The sequence below is a fragment of the Cuculus canorus genome, chromosome 4 (genome assembly GCF_017976375.1).
Source record: "Cuculus canorus isolate bCucCan1 chromosome 4, bCucCan1.pri, whole genome shotgun sequence".
In the NCBI taxonomy this organism is placed as follows: Eukaryota; Metazoa; Chordata; class Aves; order Cuculiformes; family Cuculidae; genus Cuculus; species Cuculus canorus.
The window spans coordinates 5,154,488-5,181,153 of record NC_071404.1 but is presented as its reverse complement, the minus strand read 5'-3'; the positions used below and the strand labels follow the sequence as shown (position 1 = coordinate 5,181,153).

The following is a 26,666-nucleotide window of genomic DNA, read 5'->3' as shown; positions in this document are numbered from 1 at the left end:
TTGGTTTTATCTGTCTCTAGCTAATAGATTTCTTTATGAAACATGTATCAAGTATTATATCTGCATTTCTTTCTTTTTAATTGCATCATTCTTATACCCTTTGGATGATCCACAAGGAAATGAATTCTTATTTATTTCCTATCAAAAACACGTTCATCAAAGTACGCAGCTGAAAGTCAATGTTAACTCAATATTTGTACTTATAACAGAGAATTACATTCTTTTTAAAATTCATTGCTACTTTCTTTTCCTTTATCTTGCCAGTTCCCTCCAGGCAACCCAGGTGGGGTTTTGTGGCTTTTCTTTTGTTTGTTTGTTTGTTTTCTCTTCATCCTCCAACCTGTTCTGAATATCTTTGATTACGGTCTCCACCGAAACAACCTTTGAAATGATTTTGGTTGATGTTTCTTGCAGCCAGTGAAACCACTGCTACTTTCCAACTCTGACAGCCTACTTGGCAGTGAGCTGTGGAGCCTACACATCAGCTTAGTGCACGTGTCAAACTTTCTGAGGGCAGTGACGTGTGTCTGGCATTAAGACTTTCCAGTCTGGCACATCTCCAGTGAAAACCCTACCTGCAAGCAAACAATGCCCATGAGATTTAATTGGACAAGTGCTGTAACTTTAGCTACCGTTTGGAGTGAATGGAGATAGAGAAAAGCCTGGGAAAGAAAATAACTCAACCCTCATTACAGCAATTAAGCAGTCACTTTGAGTACTGGCTTCTTTGTGTCCACGTGTTCCTTTATAGGACAGCACAACCATGAGGCATTAGCGATGAAATAAAACAAAATAAGAATAAAAGAACTATTTAAGCTCCAACCAGACATTGAAAAGAACGCAAGAGCAAAGGACCAGCTCATTCTGTTATTACAGAGCAAAACTGTGGTCTATTCCTGTCGCTACCTCAGATCAATGTGCTAAGTGATATCCATTCAAATTACTTGTCAGTTTAATCAGAAGAAGTAAAACACAATTACAGGGCATTAGTGTAAAAGCCAGCGCAAAATAACAGAATGTCCATGTGGGATATCTGAAGCAAAAGCCTGTTGAAAACAATGCTGTGAAATTTTCATCAACAGTCTTTTCATAGAAAAAATAAACCCTTCGTAAATGCTATTACAATATAATTAGGCATAAAATAAGGCTTTAAATCTATAAACTGATTAAAGTCCTCATTTCTCCTTGTAGCTATGAGAATTTTATTTTTTTTTGGTATTTGTTCTGTTCTTAGAAAAAACCTAAATGCATAAACATGAAGGCCTTCACTGAAATGATAACTGATGCTTTTACAAAGCCTCTCAAGTCAGCAGGACTTTTGCCATTATTTCACTTGAATGATTGGAACATTCACTTTTCATGGACATTCCAAATTTCTGCTGAATATAAGCTGTATTTTTGGAATCATCAATCAGATGGCTTGGATTAAATGGATGAAATGGGAGCAGGGAAGGGAAGGGATTCCTCCTTCTCACTCTGAAGGCAGGGGTGCAAGACTGGTGGATTCAAATGGGTAAATAAATGCAACTGTGCCACTGAAACCTTGCCTGGAGTCTTCAGATGGGATATGCTGAGATGGGATACGCTGAGATGGGCTCCAGTGCCTGCAGTATCTCTGACCCTTTTATCCCAAGTTGTGCCACAGCTCAATTGCAGCAGGACAGGTAAAAACATACCCCAGCCTGGAGGTATAAAGGAAATAAGGATTTATGAACCCCCACAATGGGGAATCAGATCAACCAAGGCCTTTCAGGAGAAAAAAAACCCAAAAAAACTAGGAGGCAGAATAACATGTGCAATGTAGATACAAAGGAACCTCATCATGATCAATGTGTGTCTTTGGGATAAAGCATAAACTGGGAAAAACCTTCTCCTTCCAGCCCTTACTTGCTTTTTAAGTTCCAGAAGGCAGAGGGTCTCTGGCAGTACTCAGCACAGTTAATCTCCTAAATTGAGATGAGTTCATTTTTTTCAATAGTCACAATGCATAGCCCAAGTCCTGGTGCCCCGGTGGTAAAAAAAAATCATTTAAAATGTTCCTGTTGTAAATCCAAGCTCATAGACTGTAAGGACTTTAACTGGATTTGGCCCTTTATCTTCTATATTCATGACACTACTTAATTTGACCATTCCTGCCTGCTCCACAGGGTAACTGAATTAATAGCTCCACACATCCACACAAATGCCTCCAAAAAGTGTTATTATTATGAATGTGCAGTAAGACAAGTTAACTCTGCTACATGGACAATGATGGCTTTGAAACTGGTAAGGTAAGTGCCATTGGAGCCCATCTCACAGTTAATGGGAATGGAAGAAAGTATATGAATATGCAACACACAAAACCACCATAAAATTTACACTGTGCCTCGCCTTTTAAAATAAAAATGTTGAATTTAACCCTATTTTTCAAGTTTCCTTGATAGTCCTTCATCTTCCGACAAAACTACAATCCCCCAAATATTGCAAAAGGGGTTAAAAGTAAGACAGCTCTTTTGGTAGACTGCCACAAAGATGTCTTGTAGGAAATGAAGCGTAAAACATTTTAAAGAATGTTAAATGAAATCACAGCAGACTGAAACCTGTGTTTCCAGTGCAAGACCTGAAATAACTTTGAAACAGATGCTAATTGGCACCACCTTCATTCTGATGTTCATAAATGAAGCTGAATGAGCCTTCAAAGGTGCCAAAGGGAGACTAGCCGTCCAAACAACATTAAAATGGGCTTGGATTTGGTTTGTCAGCTCCAAAGTCATCTAAATCCTGCTAAGTTAGTTAGACACTCTTGAAAATTCATCCAATGAGACAAGTGTGCACCTTTTAAAAAGGGCTGGAAGTCTTTGGAAGTTAAACTCTTCAATTATCCTGCATATACGGGTGTTATCACATAGCATTGGCTCTAGAGGTGAACTGCCAATCTGAGGTGGTACCGAGTTATTCACTGCCAATTTTTTACTGGAGAATAGTGAATGGTTTGTACCGAGACAAACATGATAGTTTGCAAGTCTCAACACAAATCATTCACTACTAAAAGTTACCCACAGCCATCTGCAGCTGGTTAGAATACCTTTTAATGACAGACACCTATAGAAACCAATTGAAAGTAGTAAAAGTGCCAACTGACCTCTAACATTCTTGCTATTTCTTACTTATATCCAATGCCCTATAATTTCACTGCTATTACCTATAAAATTATTATTGGCCAAACATGCCCTATAAAATCAATTATTTCAATAAGCCAGGAACAACTGTAGTGGTTCTGCATGCTACACATGGTCATGATGTACATTGCCAAGACAGCAACTGAATCTACAGTACATGGGAACTAGACTCTACTACCAATTCCCAGTCCAGTTCTGTTTCTACTGGACTATATTTTAGCGGAATTTTCTTTAGTAAGGCAATTAGTGTAAAGATGAATCAATTCCGTGATGATCAAACGCCGAAAGAAATTTTTAAAACATAAACTAAAGTCTGGCAAGAGAAGCTCTGCGGCTTTCCACACCGCATGATGCTTTTCATTTCAAAACTACTAAGTAAATTACTGAGAAAAAGTTACTGTGAATAAAATGGGCTACACTGTGTTAAGTAATTATTTCCAAAGTGTGAAATGGGTAGGAAGTATCTCATCTTAAAGTAGTGCCATGATGCATATTACTTCTGTAGTATAAAGTGAACAGTCTTTTTTTTTTTCTTCTTCGTCTTCTTTATCTTGCAGGAACGAAAGCAGGAATGAAAACTTTATTTTTCTAATGATCTTTTATGTGGGAGAGAAGTGTAAAGACTCAACCTGTGAAGCTATGCTGTATTCCGCTATTTGTACAGCACTACTGTTTCTGGAAGGATCTTCTAGAGTTTCATAACCTGTCAGAAAATGCCCAGTAAATGATAAATACATTTAGTTAACACTCTCCATTTAAGGAGATGTGAGCTCCTATGTTAAAGACCAGCATTTCTGGGAGTGTTGAGGGATACACCCTAGTTGAGGCTTAATTGGTAAAACAACACAGAATCACAGAATCACAAGGTTGGAAAGGACCCATTGGATCATCGAGTCCAACCATTCCTAACACTCCCTAAACCATGTCCCTAAGCACTTCATCCACCCGTTCCTTAAACACCTCCAGGGAAGGCGACTCGACCACCTCCCTGGGCAGCTGTTCCAGTGCCCGATGACTCTTACTGTGAAGAATGTTTTTCTGCTTGCTTTTAAGTATGTGTTGCAAATATGTCATTCCATTCCTCAGTCCTGAAAACCACCGGTGAAAGAAGGCATTTTTCATCGAAAAGTCACAATCACAGCATGGATTGGGAAAATACCTTTATGATGTTCCCAGGGGAACAGAGGGGTGCTTGCAGTGAATTAATACCTAGATGCATAACAATAAAAGTTGCAGAGACTGAGAAGAAGAAAGAGGAAAACCACAAAAGAAACAAAAAAAGAGCTTTCTCCAAGACAAACAGTGACACAAATTGGTAATAATGAATTGTGTATATTAGTTGTCTAAAATACTGCTGACCATTTAAAGGATAATTACAAAAACATTAAAATATTTATGCAGAATACATGTGAAATTCAGTCTCAGATCAAAACCAGGCAGTAGAGGAGATTAAATAAGAGTGCACATTTGGGTTTAATGACTGATAAGCACAATTTAGAGAAAATATTTTTCCTTAATAATCCATTTCAACAATATGCAGTATAGGCTTTTGTTTTGTTTTCTTCCTATGCAGAAGAGATTCACTCCAAAAAGATCAGAAAGTATTTTCTCAGATTAAATATCATACAGATATAAGAATTATACTTCGTAAGGTCATGACTTCTGAATTCACACAGAGCCATTTAGTGATCCACTCAGTAGAAAGAGCAAAAGTGTATCTACAAAGCGTAAACTCATTTTGGCCTCAGTGCTGAAACAGTGTTCGAGGTTTGACCTTCAGAATAACTCCACATAACACAGATGGGTTGAACAGGCTTGGCCACAGGAAAGTATTTAACAAGTCAGTGTTGCAAATCACTCTGTAACATGCAGAACAAGCCTCTAAATATATTAAGGAAGCTCTTCTCTGCTGAAATATCTGAATGTTAATCATTTGTTCTCTGGGATCAAGAAGTATGACCTCCAGGAGGGGACCGGATAGAACAGAAAAATGTCAATGCAGGGCTTTGAGATCATATTTTACAATTTCTAAATTTGATTGCTTTAATATTTAATATTTTTATTTGATAATTTAGTAATTCAATTTAATATTTTAAATAATCTTATGAATTTTTATAATTTCAAATATCGTATTTGTAAGTTGAGTTTAGTCTATACTTAGAGATAAGCAGTGGCCAATGCCAAATGGTTTTGGAAGATTCCCCATAACGTAGGAAAATCAGGAAAATTCAATAATACGATAGCAGGAGTATTTCTGGCCTTCATGTACACCCACTGTTGGCTGTGGTCCTGGTGTGCATGGACAAGACTGGGAGTGGACAACCTCAAATCCATGGCCACATCAGGTGAGGTACTTACAAACACTTCTGGTGAGCCTGTTTTATTAATATCACATGGTCATGTAGAACAAAAAAGATCGTGTTTAAGAATTAATATTCCATGGGCTTCTTTTCAGACAGAGCCCTATTTTTAAACAAGAAATGCACAATGACGCCTTAAATGCACAACGATGTGCAAACATTTACAGACATTTGTGTACTCAAGGATGAAATTTCATTTCTTAGATAACTTCCTAAGTCAAGATAAGTATGTCCATAAGTCATCCAATATAGCTAAAGCATTGAAATTTAAGGTAAAATTGCTTTTTTTTAAAAAAAAAACCACCAAAGAAACAACAAACTGAGGCTATCAGAATGACCGCTTATGCTAGAATTCAGTTTGATCGATGAATTCCAGAGCAGTTTATTACAACAAATAGCGTCTCCCAGTCAAATTCTCTACTTCTAATATCATTCTGTTCCCCAAAATGACATATTTTTCACATAAAAAAACAAATTGCAAAAACACACAGAAGAATGAGCTGTTGCCTCTGAAAGCTATTTCCAATATTCCATATAACTTCAAATTTTATCAAGAGAAACAGCTAGCTGGATGACACATTCTTATGTGTTTGTGTATGTAATGCATTTATCATTCAAATCCACTATGTTTTACCTTTATACAATCAAAATAAATGAAAATTCAAAATAGCCATGATTTCTTGACTGATATGTTTAAGATTTTCAGTGCTAAGAAAGGCAATGCCCAATATTAGGCATTATCTTAAAGATCTTATTTCAACTGCCACTTCTTTTTTTATGCCAAAATTTCAAATTGCAGAACCAGACACTTGAAAATAAAATATTAATATTACAGGTGCCTCCTCAGCTAGGATTTCCCATGTTCTGACGCATGTCATTGCACAGTCCTCACTTATACGATCAACATTTATTTTTTCCACAGGAACTCTGCTAAAGCGCATAGGACAGATAAGCATCATTTTTTGCTCAGTTGTTTATATAGCTAAAACACATTGTCTGCAAAATTAGCACAGGTTAATATAGGAGTCTAGAAATGTTGATGGATATTTCAATGGTTTCTTATAAAGCCAAAACCACAATTTAGCTGCAAGAAAACACAGTATTTAGCATTGTAGGCATGGCAGATCAGAACAACTTTTCTTTTTCAAATATCAAAGACAATATGTCTATAAGCAAAATGGTACTGTTCAAGTTGGCATTACTGTGGGATTTACAAAGAAATGTGAAGTGTCATGGGGATGTTCAGTTATCAGTTCGGTTATCGTATCTGCTCAGACCTGTTTCCATTTTAGAACCAAAAGAAGCTCCCCAGGAATGATGGGGAAGTGAGTTGTGCTGTAGTGAATGGTAATGGGAAAGTATTTAAAACTCACAAAATGATGAAATGAATTAATTATTTTAAATTCATTAATTCAATTAAGTCATTATTCAGTTAGTCTCTGCAGAAAAATGCTGTAGCACAGCAAAAACTGTGTGGAAATATATTTACTTCTAGTACAAAATATCACAAGGGGTTTTGGTATCATATCCTCATCATTATGACTTAAATTGACTTGAATTACGTTGACTTAACTGTATCATTTCCAATATATTTTCTTATAAAAAATGACAAACATCATTATAATTGGTTATTTTTGTAAACCTTGAATCTAGCACGTGAAATGTAGCCACGACTCCTTTCTTCAGGAAAAAATCCTAATAACCCCACTGGATTTACATCAGTCTATTATGTAGTACGTTCATGGATATAGAACAATTTTCAGTTTCTTGGGCAAAAGTCATGATCATGTCTGATCTCCTGTGCCTGACAAGAAGTTTATGACAACGAGTGGAAAAGCTCACTGACTTTAGAGGTCACTGAATGAAATCACAAAATGATTTATACAGAATGCTTATGAGTAAATAAATAAACAGAAACAACAGTAGGGATAACAGACAAATGTCAAATACTTTATAACTTTTTGTGTTGTTCTAAACTGCATTCATTTCATAGGTTATAGTATTCTCTAGATGACACGTTGAAATAAATAGAGAAACTCACAGCAAATGGAGTTGTTGTGGGTTTTTTTTCTTCTCATGAGTATTTTAAGAATTTCAAATTTCAAATTTTGAAGCTGGATGCCCCATGCCTGGAAATCTTCAAAGTCAAGTTGGATGGAGCATTGTGCAACCTGATCTAGTGAAAGATGTCCTTGTTTGTGCCAGAGGAATTGGAGTACATGAGCTTTAGAGGTCTCTTCTGATTCAAACTCTTCTACGATTCACTGGGATTTCGGTATGTATTTGTTATTCAATATTTCACTTCCCAATTAGAAATTTGAAAGAAATCAAATTTTGCCCTTTGTATTACTGAACTGAGAATTAATCCACTACTCTAAGGAGTAAAATTCGTATTTCTGAAAATGTCCCATGTTTCTTCTCTGCATTCTCCCATTCTATATGGAGTACATATACGAGAGCCCAGTTGTGCTCTGCTTGGAAACAGTGGCGGAATCAACTGGTTAATTCAGCAAATTGTGATGAGAAGTTGGGTACATATACCTCTCACCAGGAAACAAGAGGCATGTCTCTGCCTAAACTATAAATAATAACAGCCACTTTGTCATTTCCTGCACAGATACACACCGTAAAAAATATTAATTTTGAAATTAATGCACTGTGTTTAATTGAACACCATAAAATCAGTATTTAGTTACAATACGCTTTTCAAAAGAATGCACTGAAAATGAACAGACCTATTCATTGCTTCATAAACAGAGGGTGAAATTACTCTGCTTTGTAAATACAATTTGCAAAGAATTATTTTAAAAAGCCAACAACCTGAACATTCTTCTACCCAAGATTTTTTCTAAACGTCAATTACTATAGCATCAGAGAGCAAAGGTGCAGCTCTATGATGCTTTAACCACCTTGCTATAATAAATGTGCTATGACTGCAAGAGATGATCTATAAAAAGTTTTCCATTTGATTCAGTTGTAGGACTTGCACTGAACTAGGAAACGAGGAAAGTGGAATAAACTACTGATTCTTAGAACACGCATTATAAATATATATATTATATCAAAGTATATATTTAATATCTCTTCAAAATTCTTTTCTGAGCACCCTTGGGAAGTGAATTCCCTCTTTATATCCCCTGCAGATGGCATTAGCGTAAAGTACTGAACATAATAAAGATATGATCCCGAGACATAAGAGTTTAAAATCATAATATAGCCTATGAAAAGAAAAGAGTGTTGCTTAAAATACACAAGCTTTTTAAAAACATTTTTTTTTGTCTTATGCTTATTTGTCTTTTTGCTTTATGTCTTAAGGAACTGAGTTTCAAATAATTCTATGTATGCCCATCGGACAGAAGTTGCCTTTATTAAAACAAAATTAAGAACATTTTGCATGAAACAAATGCATGGGAATTTAGAGAAAACAAATATTTGGAGAAACAGAAACAGAAGAGTTAGCTACAGTAACTACAAAACATAAATAATATTTGCAATCTTAATTATCCTCCTACTCCCTCATATCATCAAACCCCTTCCATGTTCTAGGGCAGTAACCACCTACTCCCTCTAAATCACTTCAGAGAAGCCTGCAAATGCTATCTAACATTTATTTTCTGTTACACAAACATATGCAAATGCTTATCCATATGTATAAGCACATAGACAAACCTCCAGAATGAAACTCAAATCCCTTCACTCAAGGTCAGTGTCCTTAGACTTGTAGCTCCCATCCCAAAGAGTCTAATTGAGACGTGCATTACAGTGAGTGGGAAAGGGTGGGTTAGTAACAATAATAATATCATAGAGGCTAGTTACAGGCATGATAGCTTGATGATTTAGTCATTTGTCTCTTCAGTTCCTACATTCTTATGTTGCTTATACTTTTTCTTGCCCTTTTTAAAAGTACAATTCAAGGTTTGCTCCTGTTAGTACCACCTCTATTGTTTATTGTTTAATTTCTTTGTGTAGAAATAATCTCAAACTGATCATCCAGCTAGGGTTGATATTTTGTCTTACAGCAGAACAGAAATTATCTGCATGGTCCTTTACACGAGTTCATTTTCCTCTTTCCATACAACCACTAAAGAAGCTGGGTTATGTCTGTTAGACACTCGATATTCTGCAGAAAAACCTACGTGTGCTCAAGAATTTCCTTCTGTTCCACAACAGTGTGTTTTAGTTCCCTGAGCTGAGATGCTACCATGGTTCAATATGCTTTCTTATCCCTCCTCAGTCATCCAAGTCATTCTCTGTCACCCATGAAATAGTTTCTGGACTTGCAACCTGCCAACACCTAAAGAGCTCATGAGGCTTCAATGGAGGCACCTCCTGGTTTGTTAAACCACTCTGCTGCAAACGCGGTTTCTCAGTTAAAACCTCTCTTCTAGCTTGTTGCTTCCATTTCTTTAATTCAGCATTGTCCCAAAGTTTTGAACCAATTGACTATTCAGCCTTCAGTCTCTCCTGGCGTACAGGGTAAAGACAAAGGCTCACTTGGAACAGCAGGCTTGTACATTGTTCAATGACTGGTATGACTGCCCTCATAGACAGACACAAGTATTAATTAAATCTGGGAAGGCAGCAAAAAAAATGTATTCACAAGCCTAGGAAAATATTATTTTAAACATTTAAATTCTATATATTCTTTTTTTTCAGTGATTAGTAATACAGCAAATATAATAAAAAGAATTGAAACAGAAAATATTGCAAACCTAAATAATAGCATCAGTCATCTCTAAAATCATTATCAGACTTAAGAAATGCAATAATATTCAAGTGCATGGGACTTTCCTGAAAATTTCCCACATGCTTTTTTAAGATATCTGTTCAAAGCAGAAAAGTAGGGTAAATTTCTGGAGGGAGAAAAAAAAAAAACAAAACAACAAAACTCCTCTGTATCTTCCTTATTCACCCTATAGATTACACAATTTAGAGCAACTTCTTTGGGGTATTATATGACCTTTTCTGCTTGTATGAATTTCTCCTAGGCTCCAGGGCGCCCACAGAGAAGCTCTGAATCAGCTCTGTAATGCTTTTCCATGAGGAATAGATTTGGACTTTTAACCTGGCTTTCTGTGTCTACAGACAGAGATCCGTGTTTAACTCATTTGTCCCACTCAAATCAAGCGCTTGTTTTAAAGGGACATCCTCTACCACCCACAAAAACCTAATGTTGACTGCACTGTGAACGAATTTTGTTTCTACGATGATAGAAGGATAGCGCATTACACTGATGAAAATCACATTTAACACTGCCACATTTACAAACAGAGGCAAGAATTTAATCTAAATGTCACTTTAAATTTCCACTATTGGACTTCCTCACTATTTCACCCTATTCTTTTTTCCTTATTGCACGTTACTGGGTAACTTTATCTTCACAGATCTAAATTTTAATTGCGTACTGAACTATGCCAAAATATTAGGCAACACACCGAAGTACCAGTAAATTGGCATTATACTGTTTTCTCCATATGTTACACAGGTCAGGCTCTAACACCCATATGCTATATTTTCCTCTCTGCTGCAAGTAAACCGAATGAATTTAGTCTTTGTAGCTCTATAACAGACTGCAGAATTGCTTCAGCAGATCTTGAGGTACAAGGACCTATTCATAAATCACTCATATTGGACATCTATTTCCCCTAATATTACAGATACTAGATCACAAACGTGTATGTTTGGATACCTTTTCTTTTCAATATTAAATTGTTTCTACTCGTCCTACCAAATTCATGCAACTTTCTCACTATATCAGTAGCTGTAAGTTTATGGGGTTTTTACTGCCTTCATCCAATATTGTATTTCTCCATATCAATAACTTTCTGCTTTAAATCCTTCTGAATCAATTCTACCTCTGTTTTCTTTCTTTTCTCATTACTCACATGCTCGACCTCAAATTTCAGCCCCTATCCTCCTCCTGCCTCTCAAAGCCAGCTGTAATTCCTGACTCTCCATTTATAAGCCGTGCCTTAAAACAACTCCTCACAAAGAACCAAGGAACCTTGACCAGCTTTGGGCTTATTCTACTCATACGAATGTCTGAGATTTGCAGGAGAGAAGAAAGGGGTTTAAGCGCTGTCAGTGGTTCCTGCTTCAAAATTGCCAATTTATAGGCATTTTGTCCAGTTCTCACCCTGAGATTCCATTTCGGGCAGAAACAAGAGCATATCTACAGTTGTCCGATTTGCGAACAAAAATACTGGATATATTCGAGGGAGGTTAGAGTGGGGAACATGTAACCCACAAGGGAAGAACCTTATGACCAAAATGCACATTAATTTCCAAGTTAAAAATGGCCCTTTCAGAGGCAGTGGTGGCCAAACACCTCTCAGCAACGCTTTCCCCGTGTCTGTGACGTAGGTAGGCGCAAGCAAACAAAATACAGCGCAGAGATTTGCTCCTTTATCTGTAATTCATGACAATAAATGTGTACAAGAAGACATGGTGCACCTGAAAATATTCAAGAAGGTCTGTCTCCGTTTCCTAGCCAGTCAAAAAAGACATGCTGCAACGTGAGACACACTCTACATTATTTGTTACCAGGGATATGCAGATACTCTGCATTACCTGTTTCTAGGGATACGCAGATTCCAAAGCCATTGAAATTGCCTTTGGATCTGCCTTTGGTATTGTTCTTGCCAATGCCCCTGCATAGGTGTGCAGAAAACATACCGTCTCAAACCTGTGTGACCGCTGGCACGTGGCATTTGCCCACTGCAAAGCCCAAAACCAAAGAAGCAGGACCATCTCATGCCCTACAGGAAGGAGCATCACCAAGATTAAATGAGAAGAATATCACAGTTAGTAACAGAGATGATAGATTTTACCACACTGGGAAAAAAGAACCCTAAGTGTTTAATAAGGGACATGAGATTTGATGCTGCACTGGGGGAAGTTTCATATTATACAGAGCATTTAAAGACTATAACGTGATTCAGCAAAATACTTCTATAGAGGTTTTAAGCCTCTCAAGTCAAAAGGATTGAGCAGAATAGCTCTGAGTCCACCTGCTGCCAGCCCTTTCGAGACCCCATGGTGGAAATGTATGCCTGGAAGCCAGCATGACTTATCTGGACCACCAAGAGCTGATGAGATGGGGCATGTGAGTGCCTGGGTGCTGGGACAGTCCGGGAAATAGCCAGTGACAGTCAGCCTCTTCGGAAAGTCAGGTTACATCGAAACAAAACCCGAGATAAAAATAAAAGCATGAGAAATACAAAAGAACAAGCCACGTTTGGACAAGCTGTTCTTTTTTCTTTACATGCCTCATTAAGGTATTACGACCTTCTAGGGGTGAAAACCAAATCGCTACGTGGGGATGAGCAGAGAATGAAGTGTTTTATGCAATAAGCTATAGAAGGAAAGGGTTGGAAGCCCAGGGTGCCGGTTTATGACTTCTGAAGCACAAATTCTCTGCTTCAGCACAGGATTCCTGTGTGGTGTATGTCATGTTAGTTTAGTTTCTCTCTACCTTCTCTGTCTATTTATAAGCAGGAATATTTCACACAGGTATTTTGAAGATAAATGGCATAAAGAAAAATATCGTAAGTGCAAAAATACTATTGTACTGTAAGCTACAGATGTACTTTAGATAGCTAGCAGTTTCTAAGCATTGGGCAGGTGTCAAATAAATTGAAAGTAATAATATAATAGGTTATTCCATATCAGCCAAAGTTTCATGGAAATGCTGTTTAGGCAACAAAAAAATCATATCAGCCTGTCATTTATTGGGGATGGGAGGGTGTAAATAACCATCTCAACAAACCAAAAATAAACCCTTTTGGTATACTCCCAGGAGGATAATAAAAAATAAAGATACAGAAGCTTTATTTCAACTCAGCAAACCAAAGCTGTGAAGAAAGTCTCTTAGTCAAATATATTCTGCATATATGACGGTCGCTGACTAACTGGGATGACATTGAGGTGTTAGTGTAAGGTAGGCAAATATACATGCAACTTTATGGATCTAGTATATTCCAAGACTACACTGAAATAGTTAAAGCCTTTCAGAGTCCTCAGGGACATTCTATCCAGCTCTATAAATTTTTACACATAATGCAGATAATCAGGAATTCAAATGTTATGTCAGGCTCAGAGAGACAGGATATATGAATGCAGTATGTCTTCTGACAGAGACTTTACAGCTAGAAATGAGGAAATGTGTCTATTTCCATAATAGAACATTGAAAATATTTTTTAGAATCTTATTTCATATTAAAGAAAAAGTTAATAAAATACATAATTCAGCACCAAGCAATTTGTGCATTTAAGTGAACGCTTAGCATCATAGAGCTCTATACGAATGGCTCTTACACAGTTGAAATGATGAAGATGGGGGCTGTAGTTGTGCAAGTATCCATGATCAGAACAAATAGGAAGAAAATTCCTTTTATTGTGCTCCTTGCAGGCTTCCTTCTTCACATTATAGAGTTTATTTCTACTCTACAGAATTTCTGGGCACACAGCGGAACGAAGTATGTCTTCTGTTGCTTATGAATGTTACCTAAACACTCTTGCTTTCTCATTACAGGACTTCAAACCCTAGAGCGTGAAGGAGCAAAACTGTTTTGTTCTTCCTGTGTCCTGCCAGTGAGCTTTGGATAGCAACAAAACAAAGACACATAACTTCAGCTCAGACAAAAACTGAGAGGAGAAAACAAACTCCTACCGTAGGTGAGTTGTTTTTCTATCATCACTATTAGGTGTGGGTACTTCCTTACATTACAGTTTCATTAATATAATATAATTATCCATGCCATTTAATGAGATTGCTACCTAAAAGCAATACTTTGACTCAGAAATAGCACAGAAAAGCCTTCTCTGGGTCCATCAACATTTCATATTGTCATTAATGACCTAAGTGATAGAACACAGAATATACTTATTAAATTTGGAGGTGACACGAAGCTGAGAAGCACTGAAAGTTCTCTGGAAGGCAGAATAAAAATTCAAAATTATTCTGACAAATTTCACTTATGTCCTCACAAAAGAAAAAAAAAAAAAAAAAGAGATGCTATCCAACAGTCATGTGTAAAACATTCACCCAATCAGGAACAATTAAACAATCAGGAACAACTAAAACACAGAACAAGTAGTAACTATGTAGAAAACCTGCAGAAAATATTCCAGGGGCTTTTATGCATCACAGACTGAATAAGAGTCATAAGTGATACCCAGTTGCGGAAAATGCAAGCATTATTTTCAGGCAGAAAAATCCAACTGCAGGCAGGGAGATGCCGTTCTCAGAACCAGCAAGGTCTTGGCTGAGAACACCATGGGATTTTTCTGGCACCGCATATCAAGAAAACGTGGACCATTTAGAATGGATGTAAAAAAAGATCAAAAGCAGTTAAAAAGATCACTAAAACTCCACCAACAGTAAAAGCTTGAACATCTTGGGCTTGTTAACTCTAAGAATCTGAGAAGTGCAGTGTTGGAACAGATTTCCTTGAGAAGTCTTCAGTTCTGGAGTTTATGGGAGCAACCAATGTGTCAGGAATGACAAAACTAATACAGCCTTGGAGCAAAAAAAAAGGACTAGGCGATTTGTTAAATAAATTGCATTTTTATGAACTAAGGTTTATGTGGCAATGACTTGCCCAGCTATAACAAACAGAAGGAATCACGATAAACAGAGCAGAGGGGCTTCTTAATTCCTATTCAGAGACGTTTATACTTCTTTAAGAAGACTGGGTTAGATGGAAACCTCCAAATAATAAATGATTATTTATGTGGAAGCTTCAAAATACTGTCAGGGCCATTTAAGTGTACTGCAGACTTCCACATCCCATGATTTTTGGCTGATTACGCAATTAGCTTTGCTGTGATGTTGTCTAAAATGGTATTCTCGAAAATTCCAGTAGAGTAAACACATTGCAAGAAAGCAACTATATTTTTACAGTCTGCTGTAGTTGCTAAACCAATATATTCTGTTTTGTAGAGAAACATCTGGAAAATCTACTTTGGAATGAAAAGTAAGGAGTGTAGTGCATGGTATACAGAAAAGAATAAGATTTTTTTTTTCAATTCCTGCAGTTATTAGGCTAGAAATAAACCATGGAAATGGTTATAGGAGAAATTTTACTGTATATCTAAAAATAATTATTTCTATTTAATACTGGGCTACAGCCATAACAGTTGAAGTGCAACATCCATCGTAACACTTACCATTTCATTCAGATTTTAATGGCAATTCTTAGGTAATGTTGCATTTGAAATCTCTGAACACAGCACTCCCGGAAAATCCAGTCAGCAAGAAATATAAGATGAGAGTGTGAATGTGCTTATGAGATCTTCAAGCAACATGCCAGGAGACTTTGTCCTTGACAAGCACAAAGAAAAGCCAAACACCTGTCTGCCTGTTTTCCATTGCCAATCTCTTCTTAACACCGAACACCTCTGCATTTCAACAGATACTTCAGTCTGTAAAAACAGTGAAAGAGAATAAACGCTTCTATGCTACTACATTTTGTATACTTCAAATGTGAATCAGATCAGTAATGGGAAAGCTAGCAATTTGTTTTGGGATCATAAATCCAAAGTCTTTTCTAAGTTCATATTTTATCTTACCATCAAAATGAGCAGATTTTTCAAACTAGAAAAACAAACAAACAAACCAGTTGTTTTCATTTATTGAGGAAACCGCTTTTTTTTTTCCAGCAATACTTGCTCGTATGAGTAGGACAGAAATTTTAAGGAAGATAATTTTTATGATGAAGGCGAAGAAATACTGGAATAGGTTGCCTAGAGAGGTGGTAGATGCCCCATGTATGGAAACACTTAAGGTCAAGCTGGCCAAGGCTCTGAGCAACATGGTCGAGTACAACATGTCCCTGCTTATGGCAGGGGCATTGGACTGAATGACCTTTAAAGTCCCTTCCAACACAAACCATTCTATGTTTCTATGATACGGTCACAGGAGAAGCAATGCTGATCTTGATTAGATTACTTATGAACATGAACTTGCAGGAGGAAATGGTATTTCCACACTCTACTTCCCTCACAAATACTGTGCTCACACCAGGAAATGATGCACAGGATTTTAATGGCTTTTGCCAGTAGGAAAACCACAGAAGCTGGCTGGATGCTTTGTTTGTGCTCCATATTTAATTGGAAATAACCAATAGTTGTCTTCCCAATGCACGAGATCTTCAGGATACATTTCTAAACCACATTATTCACTGACGTGCGTGGCAGTTCAATGGGTTCTTAGCAGAGAAAAACATATAGCCATACAGTTTGGGTGGCAGGGAAGATCTTCAGATGTATGTTCCGCATTTACTAATAGGAGCACAAGGTCTTTTCAATACTGAAATAGAATTTTTGATGAAGTGCCTGGTGGCGAATTTGAAATACTAGCCCGGGGGCCCCATTGAGACATAATTCATTCCAGTAGCTAGAACAAATCTAGCTTCTACATCCATTCCTCTAAAGTCATTATTGACCCAAGGGAAAATGCTAGCCTTAAGCAAGTTTTAATAAAGACTCTGGTGGAGTAGTTTCTGTAGCACTAAATGCGATAATGAGAAACAAGCCACTTAGCTGCAATAGACCCAGGACCTGTATATAACCCGAAAGTCAGTTTTTTGAGCTTCTTGGGATTCTTTCCAGAGATGAAACAGGCATCCAAAAGAGATTTAATTACCTTGCTCACTAATTTGTTACATAAAAATCAGTCAGGCTTAAATGGACCAATATTCTGCTTGTCCTATATGAGCATAATTTATTTTAACACTGTTTCTGTGAAGTAAAAGTGTCCACAAACTAATCAAATCTGGGTTGAAAACCAAGGTCTTTACTAAACCAATAAAAAGCGTGAACATCTAAATCTGGCCTTAAACATTGCTCTGCTTTAGAATTTTTTGCGGTTTATTTAAAACAATAAATCTTTGTATCTGTGACCACAAGACCTCGTAGCAAATGGCATTGCTGATGTTACAGACTGTGGCAGTTTGAAAGCTTCTTATGCAGTTACTGAAAACTCTCTATGGATTTAGTATGTAAACAATAACAATAAAACCTGATAAGCAGCATGTATTCCTCTGAAGTTAGAACTGTATTTAATTAAAACAAAAAAAAAACCCCAAACAACTATTCCTCACTCAACCCCCTTTTAGCCATCAACCACAAAATAAAACCTTGCTAAACACAGTGGAAGTGATTTGAAAATTAAACTACAGTCTTGATACAGAGAGATAGAGAAAGGATCCTTTGTGTGACTGTTATGAACATTAGTCTCCCTCCCAGGCAGAGCAATCACAATCTTTTGTGCCTGTTGTTGATGTCTGGCATTCATTCACAGAGAGATGCTTTGTTTTATGTCTTCAAATTCTACAAATAAGTCTTTAAGTTGGGCAAGTCAAGGGAGGAAAACGGAGAAATAGACTCCTCTGCACTGATGAAGCACAAAGGAGATTGGGGGAATATAGCAGCGCTGTGAGCAAGAGGGAAGACCTGAGAATATTCTCACTCCTAACACAATGCAGTAAAGCCCTGGTTCTGGTCTTGCCCTCACCCAAGACAAGCCGTGTCTAGGTACATCACTACCAAATTCACAAAGAAATATTATTTGCAACTTTTTAAAAGTCTGATCAAGTACTTAGTGTGCACAGCAAAAATAAATACTTTAATGATGGGGAGGTATGGACTACGCACTTTACAGTCAAACCATCAAATTTAAAGCCACGATGCTGTATTTGCAGCCAACCCATTCATTTATTTCACATAAAAAAGGAAGTTTTGGGTACTAATCCTTTTTATGAAAACTCCTAAAATATTCTTAGAAGTTACGGGGGAATCAGTGTGTGCTTTATGATCCAGAAGTGCTTACAGGCTTCTTTTTTTTTCCTCCTTTTTGTTACCGTTTGAGTTCAGATCAGATACTACGTGATGATTTCAATAAACGTAAAATTGAATCACGTTTCTGTGAAACTCTCAGCCATTTATATAGACAAGATGCGGGCTAGGGAGGGTGCAGGAAGTATTTCTAGTTTGAATGGAGATTAAATGTCAAGAAGACTGGAGTTGCCATCTACTGGAGTGTGCAAAGAATGACAACTGACATGCAAAAATCCTGAATGGAAAGCATTAGTCACAGTAACAGTTTAGGTAAATCGTATATTACTCCAGAACTTAAAAAATAAAAAAAAACTAAAAAAAAATATAAAAGAACTCTCTAAAGACAAGGAATTATTCTCCACTCTTAGCTTTTGAAAAGTAAGAAGATGCACGGGGAGGCTGTACTGAAACAATCACATTCGCCTATGTCTTCTATCCACATTCAGCAAAAGATTATATTATCACTTCTCATAAGAACATAGATAATTCCACTTCCCAGCTTCAAAAGCACAATACAATGTCAGAATCTGAAAAGGAGAGAACATTAAATTCTTCAAATAACAGCATCTAATCACCACTGCATTTTTAAACAAGCGCTTTTAAACACAATATAGTGTTATGGAATATCTTTAGTCAATGGAAAACCGACAAACATAACAAAAATAATCTTAGAGTTGCTTATCATCAAAGACAGTTGCTCAATATTCACTGTGCAGTTCCAATAAGATGTAATAAATTCACAAACAAGAAAAAAATATTCATTCATGTTTGTAGATGATCTAAAGCAGAATTTTTATTTCCTACACGCAGGTCTTGCAAAAGACCAAGTATTTAAATAAGATGATTAATAATGTACACATTTAGACCTGGACAGACAAACAAACCAGACTTCTCCAGGACAATTCAGAGGATAAAAGAAAGAATGAATGTTTTTAATATGCTCTGAATGAAATTAGCAGGAGACATGATGTGGAGGACAGGTACAGCCTGGAGATTCAGTGTATTTCTAGATATGAGCACAACATACCCAAACTCACAAGACCAGTATCTAGTTAAAAACCATACACATGCACTGGTATTTTTTTAAAGCAGTTTCATATTTTCTCATATTTATGAGATGTTTATTAGGCTCTTACTAAATGTAGAGTATGAAGTGCCTGGACAGAAGTATCTGACATGTGAACTATGTTATTATGAGTAACGGAGTTCATACATAAAGGGTGATTTCTCTGGGAAACGTCAGATTGAATAATTACCAGAATTAATCCCAAAGGGCTTCAGAAAATTTTTCTGCCCAGTTTCAAGTTACATTTTTATCACATTTTTCTTTTGACTAGAGGGCAATCTTTAATTGCAGTTTTAAGTGAAACAAGTACTCTAAGCAATTCATCAAACATTATGAAAAATGATGTATATCTCTAACAGTCCTTGAAAGCAGCTAATTCACTTTTTACCCTCATCTCTCAGCAATATGGCAAAACCCAATCAATAAATAAACTGGTTTTGTTCTGCCTCTGAAACAAAAAAGCATACTGTTCCTATTTTTCATACATCAGGCTAGGTATAGATGATTCTAGAACTGATATATTGGAATATTACTGGCAATATTATTAAGATAGGTAGGGAACAGATGATAGCATTATTTGGTCTCTTGGATTTCTTAAATCTAATCAGTATTTAATGGCTACAATGGTGCCAGCAAATGCAGAAAGTCAGAGAACACATCTCAAAAGACTGAGAACTGAACGTGTTTTGGGGAAGTATCCCAAGGTCAGCATTACTTTGCAGTGCTGCAGATGCATCCAAAAGACTCCACGGTCTGGTAGACCGAAGACCAAGAAAAAGCTGCATGTATCAAAAGGAGGGGTTTTTGCAATAAATGCTCTTGTTACTGCTGTCAATATGATTTTCTTTGGGCAGAAAGTAAAGAAACAAACACCTTCCAATTTCATCCCTCTGGCCCTAGGGAAGGTCCTTCAAACAACATTTTCGATGTGTTTGAATGCTCAACGCCTTCATGGCCCGTATGGTCATGAAAACAGCCAGACATGACTTCTGCAGACCTTCTGTCAAGGCATGGTTCAAGCTCAGCTAACAAAACAGGCTGCAGAAAGACAACGGGACCAAACCTCAGTTGTACAGATTATACATCTATACAAGGTACAATTGTAGTTCATCATTTCTTGTCCAACAGTTATTGCCTTGAACACCCAAGCTGTGTTGATTATTATCATATTCATTAGGACACGGCGAAAGACAGTCCTTGCTGGCACAGGGACATAGGAAGAGGCAATCCCTGAAATTAAGAGTTGGAAACAAACAAACAAACAAAAAAATATCCCTAGAAGTATTGAGAACAAGGGCACAGAAAAAGCAAAAAAAAATATATATATACAATTAGAAGAAGCCGAGTGAGGATCAGGACACATAGTACTGCTTACTGATTTTTTAATTTTGTTTTTTAAAGCTTCATATATTTAATGTCTCTCTGCTCAGCAACTCTATGTTCCAGTCTTTTAAGTACAAAACCAATGCCTACTTTCCATTCTCGCTCCCCTTCTGATATCTGTTGGTATATTTGGCAATCACTATTGTAGCTTGCATGGAATCACAGAATAGTTTGGGTTGGAAGGGACCTTAAAGATCATCTAGTTCCAACCCCCCTGCCATGGGCAGGGACATTCCACTAGAATAAGCACTTTTATCACTAGAATAATCACTTTTGTCCCCTACCTGTCAATTCCTCAAATGGGCCCCTGTTGAGTAACGTACATGGCGATGCCACTGCAGGTCCTGGAGGCTTAAGGATGATGCTGAGGGACATTTTGGAACAGCTCCTCTGTCCATCATGCACGGGGCTCAGCAGAGAAAAGGAATCACTGGGTACAACATACCATGAAACATGAACCCTCAGCCAGCCTTGACAGACCACATCAAAGAGGGGCATCACTCAAGAGTTTCACTCCAGTCACTGCCCACACCTTTAGGATTGCTGATAGGAACATTACCAATGTAATCATGAAAAATGTTTTTTTTCTTCTGCAGCCATACACGCAACATACAGTATTCATTTAAACACCTAAACATCTTTTCACAGACAAAAATATCTGAATAATGGGGAAAGAACTACAATATATCTTGAGGCACAGGCATTTCACAGATACTGACCTTTGATTTTGATTTAGAGGCTCTAACTAATAAAGCTTGGCTATACACCAAATCTGAAGAAGAAAATCAAGCACTCTCTTGTCAAATTATAATTAATTTGCACTACAAAAAAAAAGAGCAGAAGTAAGCCAAGTGTTCTTTAAAAATGGTCTCTAGAATTCAAAACATACCGTAAAATATCCTATATCTTGACAAACAAGCTGATCTTTTCCTGTCTTTTGGAGTTGATTATGCATCTTTCCACTCGTTTAAAATACAAATTGAGTCTTAAGAAACAATAAGCTCCCTGTTTTACATGAATACTAAAGATTCAAAATTACAGCAGGAGGAGAGAAAACATGATTCTGAAACATACCTGAACTAAACCCTAAAGCTTTTTTACTAACCCACCCCTACCCCAAATATACTGTTTCACCTTTAAAAAGATATATAATGTGATGGTAATTTATATTTAATATTTAATGCATTTATTATTTATTATATTTATATTTAATATTATTGTATGTGTACTGAGAATGTGGTTCACATCCTTTCTATAGCTTTGCAGGTAAATTGAGGATCTTTGCATATGTTATTAGAATGTAGCATGTCTTTCTATACCTATATTCAGAGTAAAGGAGTAACATGAACTTTTGATTACATTGGGTGTTTCTTCCTTAATGGACATAAAAAGTATTTAGTAAGAATACATAAATATATTGAAATAAAACCAAAGAAATGACAGCAAGGCACATTTCAAACCTCATAAAATCAGCTGTTGAGCACAGCTGGGTTTCTAAGATCACACATAAACCACACACAAACCATCCCCACCATAAGAAATTGTTCAGTATTGCCTCAGTATTTTTAAGTTATTTAAAAAAAAAAGAGAAAAGGTCAGGTTATTCTCTTTTTATAGAAGGCATGACTAACTTCTGTTATGCTTTTAAATATGTCCTCTGACACTCCTGACCTCTGATTATTTCTCTCAGACATTACATCAGTTGAAAATAATATGTAATGAAGCAATAAATATTTCAGGTAGTCAACAAACCATCGTCTTTAAGTTTGCAAAAATCATAATGACTTCTCTTTGAAATGTGTGTCTTCAACCTGGTTACTGCATTATTACTTTGGTGTTTGTGCTAATAATTCAGACTCCCTCTGATCTCAATAAGATGCAATACAAACCCAATCATAATTTCAAAACATTTTATCCTGAGTTTTCTCTTCAGAGCAGAAGGATGATAACCTAAAAATCCTGCCTGCTCTATCTATCAAAATAAAACAGTCTGCCCGAGACCTAATCGCCTGTTTGCTATAGGCTCCCTTCTACAGTCCAACATCTATTGCCATGACTACGTAATCTATCCTATATTGTTCAGGTCTTAAGTAATTCCAAGAGTCAGAACTAAGAATATTTCATATTATATAATTTCCAATCAACATTATCCAAAAGCACAGTTTCCTTGAAAAACCCTCTTTGGCATCAACTCAAATGGTACCCTCTGTCATGGAAGAGAGCTAAATAAAAGTCTTTATTTTATTTCAAAATTCTAGTTTAGAATGACTTCACCACCAACCTATATTTCTCGCAATAATGTATCTACAAAGGGCAGCGCAAGCTTTGTTATCTTTTCTGATTGTGCTTTAAAATACATTTGGAAAGGAGCAAGAGTAACGGATTAAAAACAACTGATTGTCTAATACTGAGAAGAACAGATTTTCTGCTCTCGGAAAATTTTCCAAGAGCAGTTCATCCTTTTCTAAAAAGACTTTCCAGGACACTGCCAGGAACAGCTTTCATCTTGTTCATCCTAGCTTTCAATAATTGATTTCATAAATTCCTCTCCATTCTCTCTACTTCCTGTACCTTGAAAGCCTGAAAACTGTTTATTGACACTAAAGTTGTTTTGTTGATACAAAGAGTGATGGGTTTTTTCGCATCAGGAAGGCTAACACCCCGTAGCAAGCATGACTTCTCTACAGAAGGAGTTTTCTGGAATGGTTATACTGCATCCTCAGATGGGACTTGCCAGCTTTCCTGAGAAGGACACAAAATGCCAGTAAATTATGGACACACAATGGGTTTAGGGCCATAATCGATTTGGCTACAGGGGAGACTTTGCAGTCCTAACCAACTCTGCTATTCTGCCACTTCATAGTTCACATCATCCAACCTCTCTCTGGCTTGATGAATCTGAGTAAATACATCAAGATAAACCAATCAATGAACATGAGATGCAATGGTGTCAACAGTCACCTTGAATTAGCTACATCCTTCTAAAACCGGAAATTTTTCAGTGAAAAGGAGTCCTAAAACACAAATGAGAAACCATTTAGCACTATAGTTTATTAAAAAATAATCCTTACAATGAACTATCAACAGTAGAAGCAGGCAAAGCAGATGCATTCAAGTGTATGGATAAGCTGAGGCTCTCCTTGCTTTTAAGCTAATTGGAAATCAATTACAATTCATTCACTGGCACCTCCAGAAATGCTTGAGACAAACCTTTCTAGAGTGTCTAGCTTAGCATTTCTGAAAGTGGAACTAATTGATTTCCAATTAAATATGACTAACTAAAATCGTTACAATTGCTAACCATTGGACTCTACAAATGATTCCTCCAAGACTCCCCAAAACGTGTTTAGAGATATAAGTTTGCAACAGTTAACTGAAAAACAAGGTTTTCATTTCCACTTTCCCCATAAACCAGGAATTCCAACAACCCAGTAACATACCAGTCTTTGCTTAACCAGGATGCTACAAGACCTTCAGCAATGTGTTGATTGATCTCAAAAGTATAGCTTTTATTTGTTGTAACACAAGTCATTTTTCCGTTATCCCTGGATATTCACAACCGATAGCACTGTCTAGAGCTTTGACAGCACATCCAGAAATCCATAGGCAATTTTGCAGCTACTTAAGAGAATCAGTAACTCTTTAGCTTATTCAAGTAGTCTATCAGTAATGAAGGGAGAAGACTCTTTATCTTACCACTGACATATTTTCCTAAAAATTGCATTTCCACACTGCATTGACAATTCTGCACATAGGTCCTTACAGAGCTGTATGCAACTGCCTGCTATTGAACGCGGCTGAGGATGACAATGCAGTGACTGAAAGGAAAAAAAAGTGTTTATCACATTGTCAAAAACAATAAGATGATTTACATAAGAATACCTATTATTTGAAGGCTGTAAAAAAATCCAATGTGTATGTTCTGCACTGCAATAATTTAATGGCAGCTATCATTATTACTTTGACATCTTGAAGCACCAGAAGTATTTCAGTCAAACGCTTGGGTGGTATAGTGCATTTTTATATTTACTAAAAGAGACGTGTTATATAGGTGATGGACTTCTTATCGTCTGAAACCCTGAATTCTATATAGAAAGGACAGCTGGCCAAATGCCAGGGATAACCATCTTGGATTTAATTTGCTTCACTTGAAGTCACGTCTTTTTCTTCCTTTTTCCTTTTTTAAATGTTTCCTTTATACAAAATTTCATGGTTCGGTGCATTTGAAAATTAAAGACTACTATGTAAGATCGAGGTTTGAGTCTGTCCATTCATGAAAGGAAATTAAAATCATCACTAAAAGTTCCACTTTTTATTATACTGATAGAAACCACTTAGAAAATACCAGAAGGAAGAAGTATGCTCAGTATTTAATATACAGTTTTGTCTTTTCATATTTTATTGGTTAATATATTAAAAAATGTATATATGCTCGGCTAGACAGTAGTGGTCCAATTCTGATCTTAATCCCCAGACTGAAAACTCAGGCATGTTAAATATCTAGGTACAAACAGTAAAGCCATGCATTACAAGGAATTGGTAAATATGAAGTGATTCTGCGGCTATTTAAATAAAACGTGACATTTACATGTCCATCCCCGGAGGTATTCAAGGCCAGGCTGGATGAGGCTTTGAGCAACTTGATCGAGTGGAAATTGTTCCTGGTCTTGGCAGGGGGCTTAGAACCAGATGATCCTTAAGGTGCCTTCCAACCCAAACCATTCTACGATTCTATGTTTAATCTGAATAAAATATTAAAAATGTGTAGTCTAAATACATTGAAAAATGTTTTCCTTTTTCACCCTGAACAATTTTGACAATCACTGCTGGGTGTTGACCATGAATTATAATTGCCATGACTCTAAGAAATTGCTTCCCAGCTAAACTTTCTAAACTTTACTCACGTTGTTCTTCTGTAACCTACTTTACATCGATTTAATCAATCTCCCTTAAACACATATAAACTTAGTTTGGTCCTCTTAAAATGTTTTATAATAGCACATTTAATAAAGCTAATTTAAATCCGCTAATTTATAGAGATTTGCCAGAGGCTTTGAAACTTCAGAAAATGTGTAAACTTCACAGTTTGGCTGTGATAACAGCTCAGACAGTGGAAATTAAACGCTTTGCATTACAATCATGTTCGAAGTGGATTTCTAGTTTTACTGCAAAAAAAAAAGTACATTTCAAAAATAAGGAAGAAAACCAAATTTGGAAAAGATATTTCAGGGCTAAGACACAGATTCACTTAACTTTGCCTTTTCAGTTTCACATGCAACAGTTCTTGATTTCAGTCACTACTCTACACTACCTCAGCATCACAGCCCCAAACATACGTTGAGGTCTCATTAAAGACTAGCTGGACTCTTCTTTTGCAAACAAATTTTGGTCAAAGAAGAGCAGAGTATCTCCTGCAATAGACCTCTGACAGATCTGCAATACAGTGCACTTAGGGCCGTTAATTCTGGGTCCTTAATTTTTGTTGTCTGTTTTCCAGCTGATGCTATATAAGTTTGCTACTGTTTGCTCAAATTTCTACCCCTGGAACCCAAATGATAATAGATTATACGCCAGTGTGGGAATAGGTAGATTGGTTAGGATCCAAGCTGTATCCCAGGTGACAGCAAGAAGAAGCAGTGAAAAAACAATATTCTGCTCTTCACAGTGATGTATCTAGGAGCTTCATTTCTACTAGAGGAATTCTTCACTTTATATATAGCATTTAGATGGTAACTAAATGCTCATTATCATCATCTGATTTGCAGAAAATGTCGGTTTTCCCTGAAGACATAGTTGAAATTTTTAGAGCTGGTGTTGCAGATCTCTGCCCAGATTGTTATATTGGAGAACTCATTAGGT

The 26,666-nt window shown here is 36.7% G+C and overlaps 1 protein-coding gene across 2 annotated transcripts in view; it reads right to left on the bottom strand.

Moving 5' to 3' along the window:
- Nucleotides 1–26,666, bottom strand: part of CTNNA2 (catenin alpha 2) — a 520,003-nt gene that overhangs the window by 132,249 nt on the left and 361,088 nt on the right. The window lies entirely within an intron of this gene.